Source organism: Motacilla alba, chromosome 4, assembly GCF_015832195.1.
Source record: "Motacilla alba alba isolate MOTALB_02 chromosome 4, Motacilla_alba_V1.0_pri, whole genome shotgun sequence".
Lineage (NCBI taxonomy): Eukaryota > Metazoa > Chordata > Aves > Passeriformes > Motacillidae > Motacilla > Motacilla alba.
In genome coordinates this window covers 14,432,435-14,454,803 of record NC_052019.1, presented here as the reverse complement: position 1 = coordinate 14,454,803, position 22,369 = coordinate 14,432,435, and the positions used below count along the sequence as shown (strand labels likewise).

Here is a 22,369-nt window from a genome sequence, read left to right as displayed (position 1 = left end):
ATTTTGTTGGTTGGTCTAGGCTGGATCCTAAATCAAAATAAAGCAAGCAGAACTGATTGGAGGGTGGTGATCACCTTTGTTTTGCACTTACAAGTGACCCCCACTATCCAGCTGGTTTGCAGGGGGAGGGGTGGTCTGGTTGATTGTTTTTTTTATTCTTTCTGGTTGAAGTCTCCTGACAGCATACACCATCTAAGTATCTCCATCTAAATTTAGGGAATTATTATCACTCCTCTGTTGCAGTATAAATACATCTGACTTCTGCTACAAACTGTCATTTGAGACCAGAGCAAATCACCCAGAAAACCTAAAGAATCTCCATCTTTGGAAGTTTGCAAGTTTGCTCAGCTAAGAAAGGGCACAGCCATTTTGCTCTCAGGCTGGTAAGAGACCTACTCAGAGCAGAAAAATGGTCTTGAGACACCCAGAGGGGTCTCTTACAAACACAGTTTCTATGAGTCTATAAATATGTTTGACTTGTGCTACAAACACTCCAAGTACTGGGAAAAAAACACTCCAAACTTGTTAAAATATTATAATAATTTCAGCTGGGGAATTCTGAATGTTTTCAGTTTCTTGTTAATTTATTCCTGAGCTCTGAAATGTTTGAAAACCCTGAAAATAAATGTCTGACTCACAGGAGATATTTTCTATGAAAATCTACCAAATTTACAAATGATTTCTTTGAAACTAGGAATTTTAGACCAAAATGAAAGTAAAGGCTGTCATAATTTGGAATGAATTCCAGTACGATGCCAGATTGCACCATAAGTGAATAAACAGGGGATGATGGCAACAGAGCAACAGCATAATTAACTCAGTTTAGCATTTTGAGGGTTTTGCATCAGTAGCTCTAGCAGGAAACAGACAGCTCTGCTTTTTGGCCACATCAGTATGCAACCAGCACTGAAGAGATCAGCAATAACCAGTGAGCTGAAAAAAGCAGTTTTCCATGCACACATCTGCTAATCTGAGGCAGAAGGTATTTGGCTTCATAACTCCAGAGTTTGGTGTGAGCTCTGGGTAGCTCTCACTGGAGAACAGCCCCCCTTCCCACCACCTTTGTTCTGCAGCATTAACCTGCAGCAATTGCTTAGAAAATAGATGTGAATATCTTAGTCTTGGGAAGAGCATTGATGTAAGGCTTTATTCAAGCCTTTGGATATGCAACACTTCTCCTCAGTAAGAATGTCCTGAAAACAGAGCTAAGGACATTTCCAAAGATTGCTTTTATATGATCCAAACCATGACTTTGTTACAAACTCACACACAGCCTAGAGCAGCAATGTTAATATTTGAGGGCCTTTTTAGCAAAGAAGCCTGTTCTGAAAAAAGTGGGAAAATAAATTTGTAACTGGGATTTCAAACTGCTTTATTCTGTCCTTTAATTGTTAGAACCTTTATTGTTTGGTAAATTTATTAAAAAAAAAAAAAAAGAAAGAAAGAAAGAAAAAAGGTGCATTGAGGTTAACGGGATGTTTCCCTAAGTAGAAAGTCAGAATGGACATCTGAGAGCTTTATCTCTAAAAGTGTTGGTGTAACTGAGGATCCTCAGGATGGGATTTCAGATGCCTTAACTGACAAGATGTGCTGTAATACTCATGTGCTCTTACACAAGAAATTTAGCTTTGTAACTATGACTACTTACTGTTATAGAGAACTGGAGGAAGAAAGAATCCATTTAGAATCCATTTTTATGCAAAAGTGGAGAAATGTGGCTTATTTTCATGAATTAGAAGTAACTAGAGAGCACACTCAGCTTGCTGTAGCCTCTGTATTCTACTATGTTCATAATGCACTGTATCACAGCAAATTAGCTCCTAACTCTTTCAAATCTTGGCTCAGTATTACTTGACTGACCCCATTTCATTTGCTGCAAAATCCTTCTATTTGTTTTGGTGGGTTTGTTTTTTTGTTTTTTTTTTTTTTTTTTTGTTTTGTTTTGTTTTGTTTTTTTTTTTTTAAGAAATGGAACTTAAATGATACTTTGTTGGCAGATGCATTTGTCTCCCAGGACCATGAGTTGCATGGGTGTAAGCGAGGGCAGAGCTTGGCTCTAAATGACGAAAATGCTATGCTCCCCTGGCTGTGAGATGCTGAGGCAGTACATAAAAATAACACAGAGCATTAAAGCTTCATAAGTAGCAGAAAGAAGGGTTAGAGTGACCTAGTGTGCCTCCTGCTTCCCAGGGGCCTGCAGAAAGGTTTATGTGCCTTCAGCTGGTCTTGCTGAGCTGGAGAGCACAGACCAGCTCCAGGGTGTGCGTGCCTGGCTGGGGAGTGCCACGTCCAGGATCCAGCAGCAGCTCCCTCGCTGACCAAACGCGCTGGGCCGACGCTGCATGGAAAAGGGGGGATGGACCATGAGTGTGGGGGCAGGGCTGCTGGTGGTGGGGGGTCCCAGGCTTTGCTCACCATCTTTCCAGAGTTGTGTCCATGCTCACTGCAGTTTTCCTGCAATGTGACAAGGAGATGAATCTTCTACATTTTGAATTAGTTTTAGCTTCCATGGTATATTGTCATGGAAGTGATGAGATGACCTCCCTGGACAGTTCAGTCTGTACAAATACTTCATAGAGCATTTCTGTTTTCAATCATTGATACCTACTGGATGTTTCAGAATGTGTGATTTTTAGGTAAACTGAAAATGGAAAAAAAATACAACTTAGGTTCAATATAGAAGAGAGGCAGTTTAATGAGAGAGAAAAGCTAACACTGCAGTTCTTAAAGCACAGGGGAAATTTAAGCATGGAGTACCAGAAATGGGATTTCAGCCTTTGTTCCTAATACGTGTTGCATCTAACAATTCCATTTGTTCCACTGTTCTTCAGTGCCTGAACTAAGCAAATAGTTTGCAATAAATAATTTAGCCTTTGAATTTAACCTTCATTCCTACTCATGGAGTTACAATGTGCTGGTTGCAGTGGTTTCAAACTTACTTGCAACTCAAGATCATGCAACTTTTAGGGGTGAAGGGAAGTTGAAGATATTTTTTATTGTGATGTGCCAGTGTGATATGACACTCCCAATCAATCACAAGGTACTGCTTATCTTCTGTGATCTGATTGTTGCCGTGGGATGGTGAGGAGGGAAAGTGAAAGCAGTAATTTTGAAATGAAACATGAATTTTGCCTTTTGAGAAGATTAACATCTTGATACTTTTTGAGTAGGGAGGTTGACATGGAATTACAAGAAACAGACAAGACTATTTCTGACTGAGTCAGTAATTCTAAATACTTGGTCTAGGATTGCATCTAAAGGGGACACTTGAAAACAGGACACCCTAAGACATCTTCCAGAATAAATTTCACCTTTTGCATTGCATCATGAAATTGAATTTTATGTCAATGAGAAAGCAAAGGATTCCCTGATGCCTCTACTACAAAGAGAGGCCATAACCAGGTCACTTTGGGTTGTGTTCTTATCAGTCTTCCATTCCTAGCTCTGGTAAAACATATGTCTATGATTTCAAGCCAAGAGATTGTTGGCTTTTTTCAGACAGGGCCATTTCTTTTGCAATAGGGAGTCACAAAAATTCAGCTAAGAAAATGTCACAAAAGAGTTTCTCATACCGTAGCTCAAGGCATGCAGAATAAGCTGTGAGGATTACTGCTGAGCTGCTTTTCCAAGGAGAGAGAGAGAAGAGCAAGTTGTACATATCTGACATCATAAAATACTACTATGGCAACAACTTTTCTCTACTTAACACCCATTTGTAAGGAAAAAAAAGAGCACAAATATGAGAAACCAAATTACATTTTATCTGCTGTTCTTTTGGTGTGTAATTTTATGTCCCAAATAAATATGCAAGTTTTCAGAATTAAAGCTTTGGCACTGCCAAAGTGTCAGTCTTTCTCTCGATGATTACATTGGAAAAAATAAAGCCTCATAAGTCACCCTGCTGGAAAACTAAAAGTTTTTGAAAGATCTCAATAGTGAGATCTCATTGTACGTTCCTTTCTCTTTGGAGATGGGAATCAACAATATTTAGAATGGATTTGGCAGAGTTCATTAGAGAAAAAAAATTAAATTCTTTATGCAAATGGGAAAAAAGCACTAGAGTAAAACACTAATAAATTGATATCACTCCAAAAAACAATGAGAGGGATAATACACATTTTAATTGATCTCTTGGCTTGTAAAAAAATGCAATTTTTTATAAGTATGAATGAAGTGCTCAAGAATTCAGATAGGTTTCTTACAGACATCCATAAGCAATTTCCCTTTAGCCCCAGTGACAGATAAGTATCACAATTTTCAGGACAGTGAGGGTTGAAATCACAGAAAAGGGTCTTGATAGTCTTTTATTTTTAGAAATCTGAACTCAGCTGACAAAAATATTAGAAATTCCACTTTTTTAAAACAGAGATGAAATACCTAGACACTGAAAAAAAGATTGAATCCTTTTATAAAGGTATGAAAACAAGTTATATGACAAAAATATTTTCCTGTTTTTCTATCTTTATGTCCCTTAGATTCTCCTTTTGAAAAAAGATGAGATCTCTTTTATTACTTGCTATCTTAAATTTTCTCTCTTCATTTATATCCCTCCTTGACAACAACATGCAATTTATTTTCTAGCAAAATTGGACAATAGGAAAAAGTAGAATGAAAAACATCCTTGCATTTAAATGCAGAGATACTGGCATATGCAGCAGTAAATGCCAGGCGCTATGCACAATCCAAGGATAATCCTTTTGTGTACTACATGAACTTGTGAAATCATTATCCCAACAATTAACCAGCATGATTAATGGGACAGGGGGGGAAAAAAAGAATAGTTGCTGCTGCTATTCAGTTGGTGCAGAATCTAAATGTCCCCTGACTTCATCTATTTTACTGTACATCTTACTGGGGTGTCTTCAATCTTTTAGAAAGAGAGGCTGCCATGAGTCTTGGGCCCAGCTATTTTTGACTGTAGCAAACATTACATTGATGTTGTCCTGCTTTCCCAGCTACCATTCTCTTTTTCTTTCCAATGAATGCACCAGGGTCTTATTAAACAAATCAAAATTTAAAAAAAAAAAAAAGAGAAAAAAAAAAAGAGTGAAGGGAGGGAGAGCAAGAAAGGCACAAATCAGATGAAGCCAAGTGGGCTCTGTTTGCAGGCTGTGGCCTTGCTCCCACTGGGCTCACGCAGCACGTGCCTTTTTATCTTAGTGCCTTTAAGCTATGGTGGTCTGTTCAACCTTCTGGGGCTACATATGTCTCTGCACCAGGATAATTGTTCTCAACAGCATGAGCTTAACTCTATCATCCCTCCTGCCTCTTGACTTACTGTAAATTAAACAGTGGCTCTATGAAAAAAAAAAAATGAAGCTGGGAAGTTTCAGCAGCTCTTTAAGACTACCTTTTTAAAAAGATAGCTTTTTTTTATGGGAACTATGGAACATTTTTCTGGTTTCCATGTGATGACATGGAAATAATTTTAAATATTCCCTTTGTGCTTTTTTTGCCTTTTTTTTTTCTTTGAAACCTCTGATGCAAAGAACAATCAGAAAGAAATTAGATTAATGGGGAAAGAAGACTAGACACAGACAGACAATATATGTATGGAAAACATGCAGGAAGCCAAATTCCCATTCAGAGTTTGCCAAATTACCCACAACTTCTCATTCAAAGCCCTCCTAATAATGTGCCATTGTATGCAAAACCTAGAAGAATTGACTTAATAACAGTGTATGAGTATCAATTACATATTATGGATGTAAATTTTACAAGCCCCCTCTCCTTGGTAGGAAAGGGGTGATCTTTGTGCCATGCATAGTCAAGAATGCTCTGTCAGCACCGTGCATATAATAAAAAATAGTAATAACAGTCAGAAAGGCTCTTCAGTTCAACTCACATTTTAACTGCTTGGTCTAAAACTCAAGCAATATGAAGTTTTCACAGATGTTGTCATCCTGATCTGTACTGAAAATGTTCTTTAACTCCTTAAAATCCCATAAATGTCTTGTTTGCTTACATGTCCTTGTCTTTTCAAAAATATCAGGAAATTTTAAACTTTCTTTGTCTTCATCCTAATGCCTGTCAAAGCACCTGTTTCAGTTCAAATAAACATTTTTTTCAGAGACTTATGCAGAATCAGATGACACTTTACCAGCACCTTTTATGTTGGCATCCTTATTCTCTCTCTGGATTGAACGATTGATTTTATTTTTGGAGAACACCAGAAGATATTATCTTTTTTTTAGAAGAACACAAGGAATGGAAATCATGGAGCCATAATTTTATGTTCTTCACTGGAATCTGCCCAAACTGGCATTTAAGTCTAAGCAGATAGCATCATGTGAGGGTTTAGCTCTGTCAGCTGGGCAACTGCAATTTCCAGCATCTACATGATTGTATTGCTGTGTGCAGTGATACTGCTCAAGATTTTAGGTCTTCCTTGCAGAACAACCATGATCTCTCAGAAAGATTGTGTGTTTTCTGTAAGTCTGATAATTGTTTCCCTTAAACTACAGCAATAAAATTACTTCATCTGGAAGAACACAAGTTTACTTCTTCTTCAGATGATGTTTTAAGATGCAGTTATACTGCAGCATAGCAACATTCTTTTCTGAATTACTCTCCTTGTGTCCGAAGCTGGGCTGCAGAGGCCTGTGTCGCTGTGAACTCAGGACTGTCAGAAAATTGTTGTGTCCTTTTCAGGCTTTTTACACCAGGGATTTGAGGTTAAGCTCCAAAGGGAGCTTTAGCAACAGATCTTGAAGGCTGTATGGGATTCTTGCCCAGTCTGCAATTTCCTCAAGGGCAATTCACAACTTGAAACTTTTTTTATCCACCCAGGTTTTAAAAAGCACTGTGTTGGCCTAAGCATCTTCCTTAAGCAGGTCTTAAACAGTATTGCACAAAACCTAAAATAGTTCTGCTCACAGAGTGAAAAGGTATTCTGAAGATGAAGTTTCTAATTTTAAGTAGCTGTTACTGAGTCTCCAAGTCAAGTTATAATTTCTTTATTAGCAAATAAAGGTCATTGTTAATTTTCCACCCCTTGCTATGCTGCTATCTGTGAAGATAGCATGTTTCATTACCAGGTTTGTCACAGAGGCAGTAAAAACTCTGGTACACTAATTCACAACTGTTTTCATGGCATTCCCTATAGAAATCTGCTGTAAATGTTTATGCAAACATGTGTTTACTAGTTGTTTATAAATACATACTGAAGTATGTATGTGGCAGTGTACCCACATCTAGGGCATAATAAACTCTGGTGACACAACATTGGTAAAATGTCTGAGCCTACAACGACTGCTGCACACCTACAAGCTGAACAAGCTGTGGACACCCATGATTCCAAAGCTGCCGAGACCTTCCTTTCCCAACGCCTCAGCATTTGAAGCCCCACAATGACATGCCCAAGGGTGATGTGTGACCCCCTCTGTGGGACCTTCAAAAGAGGGTGGCAGGACAAGCTCTGAAGGGATTTGAGGAGAAGCTGGGAAACCCTTCAGAAAAACCAGGAGAAGTAATGGCACATTCCTTTGGGCCTACAGCAGGAAGGTAAGACTGTACTTGGCTCCTCATCTTGTCACAGTAATAGTTCAATGCTCGTACTGTCTGTGTGCCCGGACATGAAGTCTGAGCTGGCAGATGCTCCTTGCTCCTCTCCATCACTACATCAGGGATCATGCAAGGCAAACAGGAAGGCACACAATCTCTCATGTGTTAGCTGAAAGAGCAGTATTTGGCTCCTGTCTTAACACTGTCTCGTTCCTCATCAGTGCAGATGAGCTCAGAGATCTGCAGTTAGACAGCTGTAGGTTTCCTCTGTGCTAGTCCAAAAAATATTCATGCCTAACATGTAAAACAGGCCAGATTTAAGCTACATATTTTCTACAGATTTTTTTCCTGAGGAAACATTTGGCTTTTTATATTTTCACATTGCTGTTTGCGTGGAATTTGGCGATATCTCCTGCATGTAGCCTCTTTAGGTCCTCTCAGTTGGCTTTGTTTAAGTATCTGATTCATCAAAAAAACTTTGTACAATTTGGGCCTGGTGCAAAGCCAGTTTTAGTCAATGCTAAAGTAAACCAGGCCTCTGCTTCAGTATGGATTAATGCATGATGTTTTAGGCATTCACATTAAACAGCTCTAGCCCAAATCCTTGTAAATAATAATAGTTGTTTAGAGTATAAATGAAGTAGTAAAACTTACATTTTAAGAGCTACTTGGGTTGTAGCCAAAGTACTCAATAAACAAACCTTACACATTTAACTCTTGACCATACTGAGCTTACTGAGAGGTTGAAAACAAAGGGAAACTTCCTCAGAAAAAAAAGAAAAAAAAAATCCATGCTAGGCTAGACAGAGAAAAAAAGGTTGCAAAGTGGCAACAGAGTGAAATAAAGTAGAGACTCAGAAGATAGTTAAAATGCTACTCTTGTCTCTAGGAAGAAACCTGACTACATAGCAGTAAGAATGTATTTTTATTTCCAGGGCTTACAAAGGCTGTGATAGATGTATATCTGGCATATATTTCTTCTTGTGTGAACAGACTACATATCACTAGCATTAACAGTAACTCAGCATGTTTATCACAGTGCATTTCAAGGAGGCAAGAAAACACACAGGTTACTGTTCTAATACTGCAATAAGTCATGGAACCATCAACTTACTCATTGTTTTTAGTGTAAATTTTGTATTTCACAAGGTTTTTTTCTCCTTAGAAATGGCTTATGCAAAACATAACAGAAATATATTGGAATGCCATGCCTGAGTCTGGGTAGCATTTCTACAGATCAGTTCAAAGCAAAGAGTATTTCTTCACTCAAATGTGTTATGTTGACTGAATAATGTGTTAGTGCAGTCAAGAATACAGTATTTGTCATCCCTGACACTCTGAGAAGATATTTGCTCAAATAGAGTTCAGCCTAGTTCTGCAAAATATTTGTTGCTAGGCTCATATTCACTCTGGGCCTAGATTGGATTGGATGCCTCTATTATTTTTGAATTTGTTCCATCTAAGATGCTGTTCAGGAGTCTTACTGTTTTCAACATTCAGATTTGATATCAGTAAGAAGTAATTACCTCCCTGAGAAAATCCCTTTTCATCCTGATTGAGGCCGTGTCACTGCAGCAGAAATGTTATTCAGCAGCCACTGGGCATCCTTGATGGTGACATCTGTTTGGTTGTCTGGTGAGGGATTGAGGTATAATCAGTCATATAGGTGTTGAATAGTATTGGCTTCCTGACAGATCATCAGAATGGCCATAGAAGTAGTTTTAAAAATCAGCCTTTTTGTTTCTGCCACCCAGTGAAACACTGTGATGTTTGGAGATCAGTTTTACTTACAGTACTACACAAATCAGGACAAGAAATTACTTCCAAGACAGAAAAACAATATGCTAACAGGGAAAAAAAAAAATAAATTGCTTTGCCTATCTGTTTTTTATTTACTGATTGTGAATGACCAGCTGACTAACTCACCTATGGCATGAGAAACAAAGAGTTAAACCTTCCATTTTCTCTAGAATTTCTAAATTGATTTCATATTATTGCCTTAAATTTAGACAGAACTGTAAGGCAGAGCTTACAGTTCTATTGTTATCGGTTAGTGAATAAAAGATGAAGATTAACATGATTAAAGAGAAGTGAAACAGGGGTTCAGCAGTATTAACTCAAGAGAGTAATTCTCCTGGACACTACTGGGACTGTGTCCATGACTGAGGACAGAAGAATTATGCTCTAAGGAAAGCAAAAAGCAGACCCTGTCTAACCAGTCCCCTAGGGGGAATGGGAGTGATTACAGGGCATGCTGTTTTCTCTTATTTTATGGGTACAGGCAGCCAACTGGAAAACATGTGAGGAAACCAATGCAACTGGCATCAAATCTAATGTAACTGAGTCCAGACCAGCAGTTGAAAATTATGAGCTATTGTTTGCAGAGCTGAGAGTGAAAGCGGGGACATAACTACTGAGGTTTTGTGTCTCACTCAGAGCAATACCCACAGTAAAAAAAACCTGTTCATACACTTAGTTTTCACTGAGGGAAGATCACATGGATAAAAGAAACTGAAGTAAGCATTTGGTGGGTATAGTCTTGGCAGGAAAGCAAGCAAGAGAAATTTGGGGAATTCACCTCACATGACTGTAGGCATTATACTACAGGTAGCTATATTAGAACAAGTCACCCAGACTCCCTTTAAAGTCAGTAGAAATAAATAGCTGCTTTTAGAGTGTAATTCATCTTAACCTCAAGTAAACAACTAAAATACCTGTGACCGTGTCCCAGAAATGTCTGTTTCTCTGCTTTAACCACACAGTTGTTCAGATGAGACTGTGCACACTGTAGATGGAGATATGGATCATCCCATGAGGTTTCAGAGGGACAGCAGGAACAAGAGACTGATGGGGCGCTGCATGCAGAATGGAGGTGCTCCTCCATTCAGCTCTCCATAGGCAGATGTGCAGGAAATCTGCAACTAACCCAGCATTTCTCCAGAAACTTTAATTTTCAACTTTGCGATCATTTATTCAGTACCTCCACCTCTGCTAGCTATATATGAAGGAAAACAAAACAACAGAAAAACATATTGTTCTTTCTTGATTGTTATGTAATTGAAAAAAAAAATATATATAAAGACAGCTTCTAAGTATAGCAACGTTTCAATACATATTTTCCAAAATTAACACATTTTATTTACATAGATTAGACCATTTACATTTATTAGACATTGTATGCAACAGCCTTGGCTGTTATAAAAGAGGCTGGATTCAAGCCACAACCCAGAAATAAGGGCTTTTGCACTCAGTTCCAATGGTTTCATTGCAAGCTTTGCCCAATGCGTTCTCCAGACTTACTGCAGGCACCACGCTCAGCTGGGTTGGTGTCCAGTGTTTATAACTGCTGGACTTGAAAAAGTGCAATAAGATCTTAAGGCAGGGAAACTCAACCTAGATCAGATAGCTAGCAGGACATATTTATTGCCCAAGTACTCTTAGGATCCATTAGGGTCTCCATTAAGACCAGTATATTGAAAAGACTAAAGAAATGGCAGAGGAACTGTTACTTACTTGATGTTATGAACAGCATAGGCAGTACCATAAACTTGCAAAAACAGAAACATAAATCATAAGAAAGTTATTGTTTTTTGGTAACAGGAAGCTAAGAAAATGTTTTTCTCACACTATTTCTGAAGGCATTTCTGGCTGTGTAACTATATGTCAGACAAAACTACGACATTGCAAGGTCCTTGAAGTAAAACTACCTGATGATGCTATTAAGGAAGATACTACACTTCTTTGCTGACCTTTTCTCTATCACTCGAGTTTAGATGTAGCTGCTGTATAATACCAGAACATTTTGAGTTATACATTCATATGCATTTTCTGTGACTGATGCAAAGCTTCTGTGAGTCATAAAAAACTGGTGAGGCTGCTATGACAAGCAAGAAAACTCTTACACAGTACTTTCAGAAAGCTGTACTTCAATATGCTGTGAATGTTACCTTCCCTTCAGTGTTTGTTTAAAAAAACCCTACAGAATCTGTGATTCTTTGGGCCTGGTTTCACTAGATATTTTCCAAGAACTTTAGAATCCAAAGGACCTTCCACTGCTCTATCCCCGTTCTGTGAGAGGCAGTACTGTTAGACAGTTTCAGCCCGAAACATTCTAAAGAACCAGATACTTAGTTTTTCTGACTTAAAGGGAACAAGAGTATTTTAATATGCATTCTTCTCAGACATGCTAGAAATTATGCTCTCCAGCCTTGCCTTCCTGCTTCCCAGCTGTAGCTGAGGCCTTGGAGCTCACACTCACACTGCTGCATTTAACAGCCAGTCTAATCCCTCACCAATTTATATTTTCAGCTTTCAGAACTGCCTGTGGCCCTGAGTTTTACAATTTATGTGTTGTTTGAAAAGTACTTCCTTTTGTTAGGTTTAAGTCTACTGTCTAATAACATTTTGTATGACCTGTTGTCAATGTGGTGCCTCTGCAACTTCTGCCTGGCAAAACCTGATTTTATAGACCTCTATTATATTTTCCCTTACTCGTTGCTTGAAGAGTCATACTTTATTTAGTCTCTCTTCCCCAAAAAAGCTATTCAATAATCTGATTTTTATTGCCCTTTTCTGTACTTTTCCATCTCTACTCTATAATTTTTGCAATAGTGGGACCAAAAATGCACATAGAATCCAAGAAATGAGTGTGCCATTGATTTCTACAGTGACATAGTAATTTCTGCTCTGCTTTGCTCTTTATTCTTTTTCTGACAATTCAGATGATGCTTTTTGCTCTTGTAACTATCAGTAGGCACTGAGCTGACATTTTCCGAGAGCATTCACAATGAGTCTAAAATCTCTTTCCTGAGGCTTATTAGGTAATTTAGAAGCTCTTGAAGTATACATCCAGTTAAAATTGTTTTTCTCACATGCACTGAACTTAGCAGCACTGAATCTAATCTAATGCTTTACCACTTGGATGGTTGATATTGTGAGATGTAGCTGTAACTTCTCACAATCCACTTAGAACTGACTTTGCTATCTCACTATCAACCTCACTTTTTACTGCTCCATCTGTAAAACCTATCAATCTCTGTCTAATTTACCAGTGCAGTTAATTTTTTTATTAGCATGGCTTATCTGAAGTCTTGGCATAAATTGCTTCAGGGATTTCTTTAATGTATCTTGTTTTATATTGTAACTTTGTCATCATTGTGTATGCTTAGTCTTCTGAGACGACAAGACCTGTTTGAACATTTTTTTTGTTCTGTGCTTTTTCTTTCTATTTATCTTTTTTGCTTCCCCTCTTTTACTTTCAATCTTGAGCTTCTATTTTATGAGACAGTACCGGGAAATATAAAATAATAATATGGGCCTAAAGTCCATTAATTTGTGAGATGGATTCAGCATTTAATAAAGAGAACAGTGAATTAAACAATGATAGACTGCAGAAAGCAACAGAAAGGTGACACCAGAATGTATTCCATATACTACTGTTTGTACCAAAGCTGTAGACATGAAAATAGGCTGCAGCCTACTTCTTAGGCACAATCTCCACTCACAGACAAAAAAAATTCCTCAGAAGCTGTGCAACTGTACAAATTGCATTTCCTTCATTCTTCACAAGAACAAGCAGCTGCTTGAATTATGACTTTGGATTTAAAATAGGAAATGTATCCAAATTCTCTGGCAACACAATATTTCAAGACAAAAACCTTCCTGATGCACTAGGACTTATCTGAAATCTGCCTTTCATAACAAATCAAAATGTGCAGGAGCTTTTCAAAACTGAAATGTTCTTTGTTTGCTGTTCTTGCTGCTGTTCTCTCCCTGTCAGCTCTAGGGAAATTTTGAAAACTTCTATCTCCTTGATTCTGATGTAGATTATAGAGTGGGAGGTGTTGGTACTACAAAAACAAAGTAATTGCTTGCCTACACTCTAATGAAAACTACTGCATGAAACATGACTGTCATAAGTGATGATGGCATTATCTAAAGTATTTGGGTTTATATTTGATTTTAGTGACTGTGCTGATTATAAAATAAAGAGTTCATTTCTAATGATATGTACACATTCACTGGGGAAAAAAACTTTCTTCACTGCCACTGTTCACTTCTGCAGTGATATTTCTGAATCAAATAATACCTATGAAAGGTTGGGCCTGCTCCTCTTCTGGCTGGGCAAATTAAGAATAACTCCAGAGTAATCTATGAAACCAATATAATCCTAATTTATCTCAATGTCTGTTCATGCATATTCCCCCTCTAAATTTTTTTTTTACTTCCTTCCTCAATTTTTCTCCTCACTACAATTTGAGTTGGGGTAATTTTTGACACCCATACCTAACAAAACAAAATTATCTCAAATATTTCAAGGGAAAAAATATGTAACACTACATCAAGAAGAAAGAGCAGTCTTATATGGGAGTAAACCATATTTATGTTTCATTCTGCTCCAAATGGTCTTCCTTTTCAAATGGCATCATCCAGTTGGGACTGGGCTTTTACACAGGATAGACTCTACCTCATCTTCCCTGTTCTGTGGTGACTGTTTATTTCAACATTGATGATAAAGTTTTCTGAGAGTCTTTTCAAATATTTCTGCACTGGGAACATTGTGTTTTTTAAAATGAGAGCTTTCTCTCCCCTCTTAATTTGCTACTGCACATGGCCCTAATGTGCTCATCTCTTTTTGCATGTTTCCACATTTGGTGCTTTTCTTGCAGCTCCAGTTCATGTGTTGCATGGCTATAGGAAGAGATCATCTCTGTGTAAATTAAAAATGAACAAAATGTTTTATCTGTCATACCTACAAAGAAGGGATGGAAACATAATTCAGGTGTACCTTAAAATATTAAAACTCACTACTGATTTTGAAAGTCAGCATGTTTTGGAAATATAATTATAAAGCGAATTTCATAATTTCAAGAGGAAGGTGAAGATATTGAAAGAGGTCCTTGGATCTGATTACAAACTTAGAACTGCACTGTCAACCATCAAATATATTCCAGTGTTTTACTTCCTTCCCTGAAGAGACTCTAATGCCAAACCTACTGGTTCTAAGCAAGGATGAGTACAGGAGAATTCTGTATGGATTCTTTTAATCCATAATTTTATTACAAGATTCTGAAGGTTAATGGAGCTCTCAAACTACTGTATGAGGTACTTTTTTGTTTTTTATTTATCCTTCATTCTAGTGCACAAAAACTTCTATTTTAGAAGATAAGAAACACAGAGGGCATTTTTCATCAGATCAAAAGGTTTGAACTACTTTATACTGTCACTCCTCTGTCTGTTGAAGTTTGTCTGTGGCACTTCAGAGTCTATCATAGGGTGCTTTTACTTTATTCTGTAGTGGGATAGCTTCCCAAAATGTCCTTCCAGTTTTCCATATAAGAGATGAGTGGGATGAGTAGATTTTGTAGGTGCTAAAGCTATTTATTGTTTACCTGAATGTGGACCATATTTTGTTGCCTATAAGAAGGCAGTCATGGAAAAAGATAATATCATCAATTAATATTTATGAATGGATAGTTTTGTTTTAATGGTGAAATTGATACTTGTCCCTAGAACAGTTTGTTTTACTTCTAAAACAGAACAATAAGCAGGATCACCAGATAGCTTTTCAGATTCCATAAATAAAAAAAATCTGCTTATTAGCTCTATTTTTATCTAGACTTTTGAATCTTGTTCTTGAGCCAGTTACAGAGTGTTCAAGGGAGGTTATTAGTTAACCTCTAATTTTATCATATTCTCCTTGGTTGTGCAATTCATTTAAAGACCTATTCCATATTTCACTGAAGGTTATTCACATAGATGTGGTTATGGATATGTGCATCTGTGTGAGTATTTATGGAATAGTCAGCCTGCAGAGAATTGCCTGTGACGTACATAGATTTATTTATCTGGTTATTTGGAGCATAGTTTCAAAATAATTGCCAGGTGAGATTGAGATTTTATTGCTGGTACTCTCTATTTCACAGCTTTGCTGAAGTGGTTTAATTATCAGCTATTAGAGGTGATAATTCATGCACCAAATCTGAAGGGAGCTTTAAAAAAAAAAACAAAAAAACAAACAAAACAATGAAACCTTCAGTACGCCTTCGATGCTAAAGAGAAGAGTTCTGCATGCTATTTATACCCCTTCAACTTGCTTTTGCCATAGCAAATAAGCCATGATGTAGTGCTGCCTTCCTTTTTTTTTTTATTTTGGTCATTTTATCCTTCAAGTTGTGCTCACTGGCTGTGGTTTTGTCCAGGGGCTGGCGGCTGGTGGGGCGTGTGACACCACAAATGGTGCAGCAGTGGAGACACAGGCTCGCTGCTGATGGCTCACACCCCCCAGGACAGAGCTCGCCTGGCAAAATACCAGCTGTGCCCTAGCAAGGCCAAACACAGGGGATGCCTGCTGGTGCTTGGGCTCAGGACTGATGAATACACACCAAGGACTGACCCTTAAACCCTCCTTCAAAAATAAAGTACTTGAGCAAGGTGTTTAGCTGAAGCTGTTGGATATGGGGATAAAACGGGGGAAATGGCACCCCATGGGAAGACTGTCATGCGGAAAAAGCAGAAACATAGCTGTACTTTGAACTATTCTGAAATCAGGATATCAATACCTATTCATCCTCCGTGGAACCATGTTAGTCTGATGTTTGAGAAGTTAAAAATAATGTCATAATCTTACAGATATCATCTGTGTCTGATGCGAGGCATTGATAACATCTAGTACACTGGTAGGGTAATACATGTCAATAACAACTTTTTTTTTTCTTTTTTTTTTTTTTTTTCCAATCAAAGCTGAATGTGTTTGAATCCAAGGCTTCTCAAACCCAGGTGACTCAGGCATCTTGGTTTTCTTTTGTTTGTTTTATAAAGCTGTACGTACCCTAAAGATGAAATCTTTCCTTCTGTTGCTTGCTTCTGTCTTGCATTCTTTCGCAGATTTTCTCTATTTACAAAGCAAATAGAAAATCTGTTTTGAGATCTAAGGAGCAGGGTGAAGGTCTCTGTAGATTACAATTACTTAAATTAAATTGCTTTCTATGTTAAAATAATAATGCTTTGCAATAGAAACTATCTTACCTGGAGAAAAGTTGGTATTTTTTCTCAGCATTTTGATGTAAGCTTATATAAGCATATGAAGTAGTAAAATTACCCTATGGTTAATATCTTAAAATTCTTAATTAATTTAGAATTAAATGCCTTCCATTCTAAGCATGCATTAGGAAAAAGTAAATCTTAAACATTGTTCCCCTATTTTTTCTGAAGTTTCAAATATCAAAAAAATGCACTGAATTAAGAAAAGAGAAAAAACACTAAAACATGACCAAGAAGTAGAAAAATTAGAAGTAGTTTCCACTTAAAGAAAAAAAAAATTAATTAGTAAGAATAAGATAAAAACTAGCATAGAAGTAATAGAATGAAAAAGATGCATGAAAAAGAATATAAGCTAAATGTATTATTTATATTAAAAAGGAAAGTAATTAGAATAAGAAAGCCAGGGAGGTCACATGACTTCAGTTTTAAATTTATTGATATTTCAAGTCTTTTTTTTTTAATTATACATATTTCAAACTCTCAATTTCCTCCTGGTTTTCCTTGGTTTTTTCCATCCTAAAAGAAAATTACAACTCTCCAGTCAATATTTTTTATTATATTTTAAAGTATGGTTTAAAATATTATAAAAAATTATTATTTCTCAATTTATTCAGTCACAGTCACTGGAATTGTGTGTTGCCATTTATTTGTTCTTCTGACTAGCATTTGAGAGAAAGAGACTGCACTGAATGCCCTAGCACTGCTTCAGTGACACCAAGGACTCCATCATCCTGAAGTGGCAATTGAGGGAACTATTGACAGACCAGAGGAAACACCTCAACTAACACATTTCTTCAGTATCACTGAAGACAATAAGGCAAATTATGCCCTTGATATTAAACATAAATTATGTGCTTTGGATTTTGTTCATATGGATTTGGCTAAAAACCTTATCCATATTGGATGACAGTACTCTGAATGTGTTGTAAAGGGGTAGGGAAAAGGGAAGCAGAGGAAAAGTAGGGATTTTTTGGGGTTCTTCTATGGATAAAAATACATTTTTATTGACTCATTTTACCTCAGATGAGTATGTTGTGAGAATTTTTGGTTTAGCTTCTTACTGCAGCAGATGGGGATCCCAGCTGCTTGTTTCTTTCCATCCTGACAATCTGGTTATATCAGTTTTTCCAGCAGCTTGCATGTCGAAGGCTTAATCACAAAGAAAGAGGCTAGAAATATCCCTTCTTTAGAAAACAGAACTGAAGCTAGAAATCAATTTCCACCTTTCTCCTGACCTGGGTCACTGGTAGTGGTGATACCCACTAAGGGCAGGGGGCAGCTTTGCTAATGGCAGGGTGACCAGAGTATGCCAAGGACACCTCGCTTCTTATCAGGCAGCCTCTAGTCCTCTTCTCCTACAAAACAGAGGGGACCATCAGACCAAGACATTTCCCATCAGACTGCAAGGCAGGCTTTGCACCTCTAAGTTGAACCTTGAAAATTTGCTCAGCTTTATAAAGTTTTAGAATTTTATTTAATACCAAGTCAAGGTAATTGGACAATGTGAACTTTATGGCTCAGTTTCATAACCCTAAAGCTGTAATGACAATTTATTTAGAGGGACATCTGATATTAAATTGCAGCACTGATGGCTGTGACTCCCTAAGCAACCGTCTTGAGAAACTTTACTTTTGGGATTGTTCCTAACCAAATGAGGCAGAGTCTAGATGGTATTGAATCAGGGAGAAAGACAACATGAATTATTGAATGATTTTGAAGAGTGACAGAAGAAAGGAACAATGAAAAATTTTGAGAAGCTAGATAGTCACACTGAGAGTGTCGTCTCTGTCTGGTAAAGTAGGCATATAAGAAGGAAAAAAACCTCAGACAACTGCAGGACTATTTTCATAAAGCTTCATGGAGCAGAATTTCAAAGTATTATAGGTAAGGTCTTGAACCCTTCTTCAGCTACACATTCAAAATGTAGTGAATAGTCTAAGGAGTGAAATCTAAAAGGTTGGTTTAATGTAATGTTTTCCATAGGACCTTTGCAGAAATGGGAGGAAACAAAGCATTAACTACAGTAAGAGGAAAGATTTGCAATTAAGTCATTTACCTAATGATACAAAGAAATCTCTGTCTCTTCCATTATATTCTCTTTTCATACTAAGCAAGACATTCAAACCAAACCTTTTACAGCAGGTCATGAACTAAAAAAGAAAAAAAAAATCCCATTTTTGAAACATTCAGCTAGCATAAAGTAATTGAGGTCTGCTTTTTGAAAGTTTAGTGGATTTACTGTCATGAGTTAAATTGATAAAATTTGTTTCTTTTATATGGTAAATTCTGTGCTGTGTCTTCTGAAAATATCAGGTGATAGCTATCTTAGAATAGGCACACAAGGCTGGCAGAGATTTTGACCCTTATACCTCTGTGCTGCTGCTGCAGTGTGTTCAGCTCCCCAGTCCTGAGTGCTGGCTGGAACTGCAGGCAGAAAGGAGCAGTCCTCTGCAGAAAGTGTTTGAATAGTGTGGAGCGTGGGGCCACATATTAAACAACTCTCCATCTCCATAACACTCTGCTTCATCTTCTCTGAGAGGTATATGGGGCTTTAACTGGATGGATGTTACTGCTATGAGTGCAGAGCGAGTGCTAATTCCTGAGGGGGCTGTTGGTAGCCTCTTCAGGGCTGTAGTAAATAATGGCTAAGTCCATGAATTACACAGAGTTAATGCACTGAGCCTTGTGTTCTCTATATGCCTTGTCTTGCATTGTAGCTGGTCTACTATTTACTGTATACTCTGCAGTTTCAAACAATGTTTAGGCAATCTTTGACCATGAAGAATCTCACAAGTGCTCTGCTCTGTTTGCTGAACCCCAAAGTGTGGACTAAAACCCCTAAGTGTTGCCTAAAACCTGACTGAACTATTCAACATCCTTTACTTTTTCAGCCTGGGAAAAAAAATCCCATGGGAACTGCTTTGAGCCAGAGTCAAAGTTGATTTTTCTTGTGCTATTTCACCACTTCCAGTTCTAACCTGAAGTGGAAAACATGTTGGTGCATGAAAATCTGAAGATGATTTCCAAACACTTTCTCACTAGCAAAGAGGTGTAGTCTGAGCTCAGATTAGATTCAAATGCTCTGTTTATTTGTCTTAGTGAAAGATTTGTCTCCTCCTCTACTGTGGTAAATCCCAACAAAGGAAAACACAATCTCCAAAAGCAGAGTGTACCTACCTGGGGAGTGAGAATCACCTTACCTAACTTTATCAGTTATCTTCTCCAGGTTGTCTATATTCCATCTGCAGGCAAAGGGAAGAGAAAAGCATTTCTAAAAGCTGGTTCATCCCATCCTGACTGTTTAATGCAGGTGAGTAAATTGCCATCTGCATGTGCCTGCCACTTGCTTTTTCCCCTGGCACAAGCTCTAGAGGGAACCTAGATAATCAGTTTAGACTAGACAATTTTTAGATGAATGAGGATAAGTGTGATGACTCCTATCCTCAGGTGTGCATCTGTGTGAGAGAAAAAGCATAGGCGGTGGCAGAGATAAAAGATGGGCACTATTTAAACACTGTGAAGGTTGTCTTACAGTCTCTCTGTATGCGTTTGCTTATTTGTTTGCTCTGTGTGTGGTTTTGTTAATATGATTTTCTTTTGCTCCAGGATAACCACAAAAAGGGGTGCAGTGCAAATGATGTTTCTGATCAGCAACAGGTAACACTGCCAGCCATTGGATCTTGCTGAATATCCACCCAGAGGATCACCAACATCTTGGCAATCTCATGAGCAATACTTCAAAGCACAGACTGGCATGGCACCTTAAGGGTTCAAATGGTTTGGAAGTGAAATCGCTTCCATGGTTTCTGTGATTTGCATGTGAAATTGATTTTATTGGATTTATTTGATCAGGAAGCAGAAGTGTTTCCCCAAGGAGTACAAATAAACACGTTACTAGAAACTGAGTAGATGTGATGAACCATAAATCTGGGAAGCAGTGGCTGAATGTTAGCAAATTTTACATAACTGCAGTTATTTTATAAGGTTTTGATTTCCTGTATCAGTTCATGTTAGAGAAAACCACAACACTTTTAAAGGACAAATTGAATGAAATTCTGGTGGATGCCAAACCCCATCATTTTCAGAAGTACATTCCTGGCTTTGAAATCTATTAATATTTTGTACTTGAAACCTAGAGACATTGCTTCCTCTGACTGATTAATAATTTTCTTTGAAATGCTAACATTTATTATTTATCACTGATCCCTATTTAAAAGCCCATTTTTCTCCTTCAGTTATGACAGTGGAAAGCTCAAATCTCTTACAACGAAGCCTGTAGTCCTCAGCAGCTCTAATTGCTTGGTTTTGGTCTGTACCCTCCCTTGCAATGCAGTGTCTTTATACAGACAAAACGAAGCAGTACCAGCTGCTGATGCCCCTGCCAGGCCCTGAGTGGGGATGTCACACCCCTTGAAGCGAGCTAGGTGATCCTTAGTGCGTCACCTTCTCACCTCACACCTTCTGTGATGCCTCTTGTGACCATGCTATCAGCTTAAATGTCCTGAAAATTACTTTTTTTCCCACTTCTCATTTCATAGAATAAGTAATGGGAACTTCAAATGCCCACTTGTTGTGGGCTCCCATAATGTCTGTGTGGCTTTGTCTTTTTTTAAAGCCCATCAGCTCTCCTGGAGCTGCAAGGAGAGGCCAGCTCCAGAGGTCACTTTCAAGCAGAACTGGCTTTTAATGGCAGAAAAAATAAGTAGACTGTCATTAATTCCTTTCTTATAAAAAGGAATTAATCTCACCTAAATTTAGTTGGTAAAAATTAGGTTTCTGGTCCCAGTCTGTTGGCCAGATCCTTTTCTGGTCAGTGGAGAAGGACATGCTCTTCCAGAGGCTGATTTAGTAAGACAAGTCTTGTTCTTGTTTCTTTGTCAAAAATTTTTTTGAGCTAGGAGTAATTTTTTTTTTTAATCATAGCTGTCTACCAGTTCAATGTGCAGGATGATAAACTGCTTTCAACCGCTATAAAACAAATTAATCAGCCCAGTGTTAGTTCTTATATATGAGTTTGTTCTAAGGAGGAGCCAAAGATTCCAAAGTTTCAGTGTTACACAAGTCCTTCAATAAGATGTGCAGAACTAAACCACAGGTAATTAGACTTTAAATTATCGAATTTTTTACTATTCAAGATGAAATATTTTCTTATGTTTAGATTTCCAGTTTAGGGGAAAAATTACTATTATTTGCAAGGTCCAAAATCAAGGCTAATGTAGCAAGCAAAGTAAAAAATTCTACAATTAAAATTGACACAGTTATTTAATGGAAAGAATTTTGGTTTGGAAAAGTATCATTATTTGCATATTTTTTTTCTATTCACATAAACATACAAAAACTCAAGAAAATATTCTTGTTGGCCAGGATGAAGAGTTCTCACATAAGAATAGGTATTACTCTTTGTGACTGTTAGAGTCTTTAATTGGTGTATGTAATTTCAGTTGCTTAGTAACAACAACTTAAGAATTTCCACACTTCTCTGTGTTTAAAATCTCAACCTAAAAATCAGAAATCTCTTTAGAAAAACATCCAAAGCAAAAAGAAGACATGTAAGAGTGTTGAGCATAGGAATTTCACAAGTATTTAGCATTTTGCTCTAATTTCCTGAAACAAAATTAAACAGTGTAACTCCATTATTTTCATAAAGGCTATTTTTGGTTTTTGGGGTATTTTTTTTGTTCATGGAGTTCCCAAATAGAAAGCAAACTTCATAACAGGAAAATGGGAGCCTTGCCCCTAGTTCTAAATTTGATGGTTTCACCGATTCCAGTGAATTTGCTTGCCTTGGAGAATCTTGTCCTTCACCCAACAATTTGAAAAGAAC

General features: G+C 37.5%; 1 long non-coding RNA gene across 2 annotated transcripts in view; it reads left to right on the top strand.

Annotated features, from left to right (window-relative positions):
• The window catches only part of LOC119700505, a 40,724-nt gene extending 18,637 nt beyond the window's left edge, over nucleotides 1-22,087 (top strand). The window contains exons 3-4 of one of the 2 annotated variants that reach the window (XR_005256792.1): nucleotides 19,794-19,855; nucleotides 20,152-22,087. This is a non-coding gene — a long non-coding RNA (uncharacterized LOC119700505). Of the gene's footprint in view, nucleotides 1-19,771; nucleotides 19,856-20,151 lie in introns of both variants that reach the window. The other variant, XR_005256791.1, reaches the window with a different exon arrangement.
• The last annotated feature ends 282 nt before the right edge of the window (nucleotides 22,088-22,369 follow it).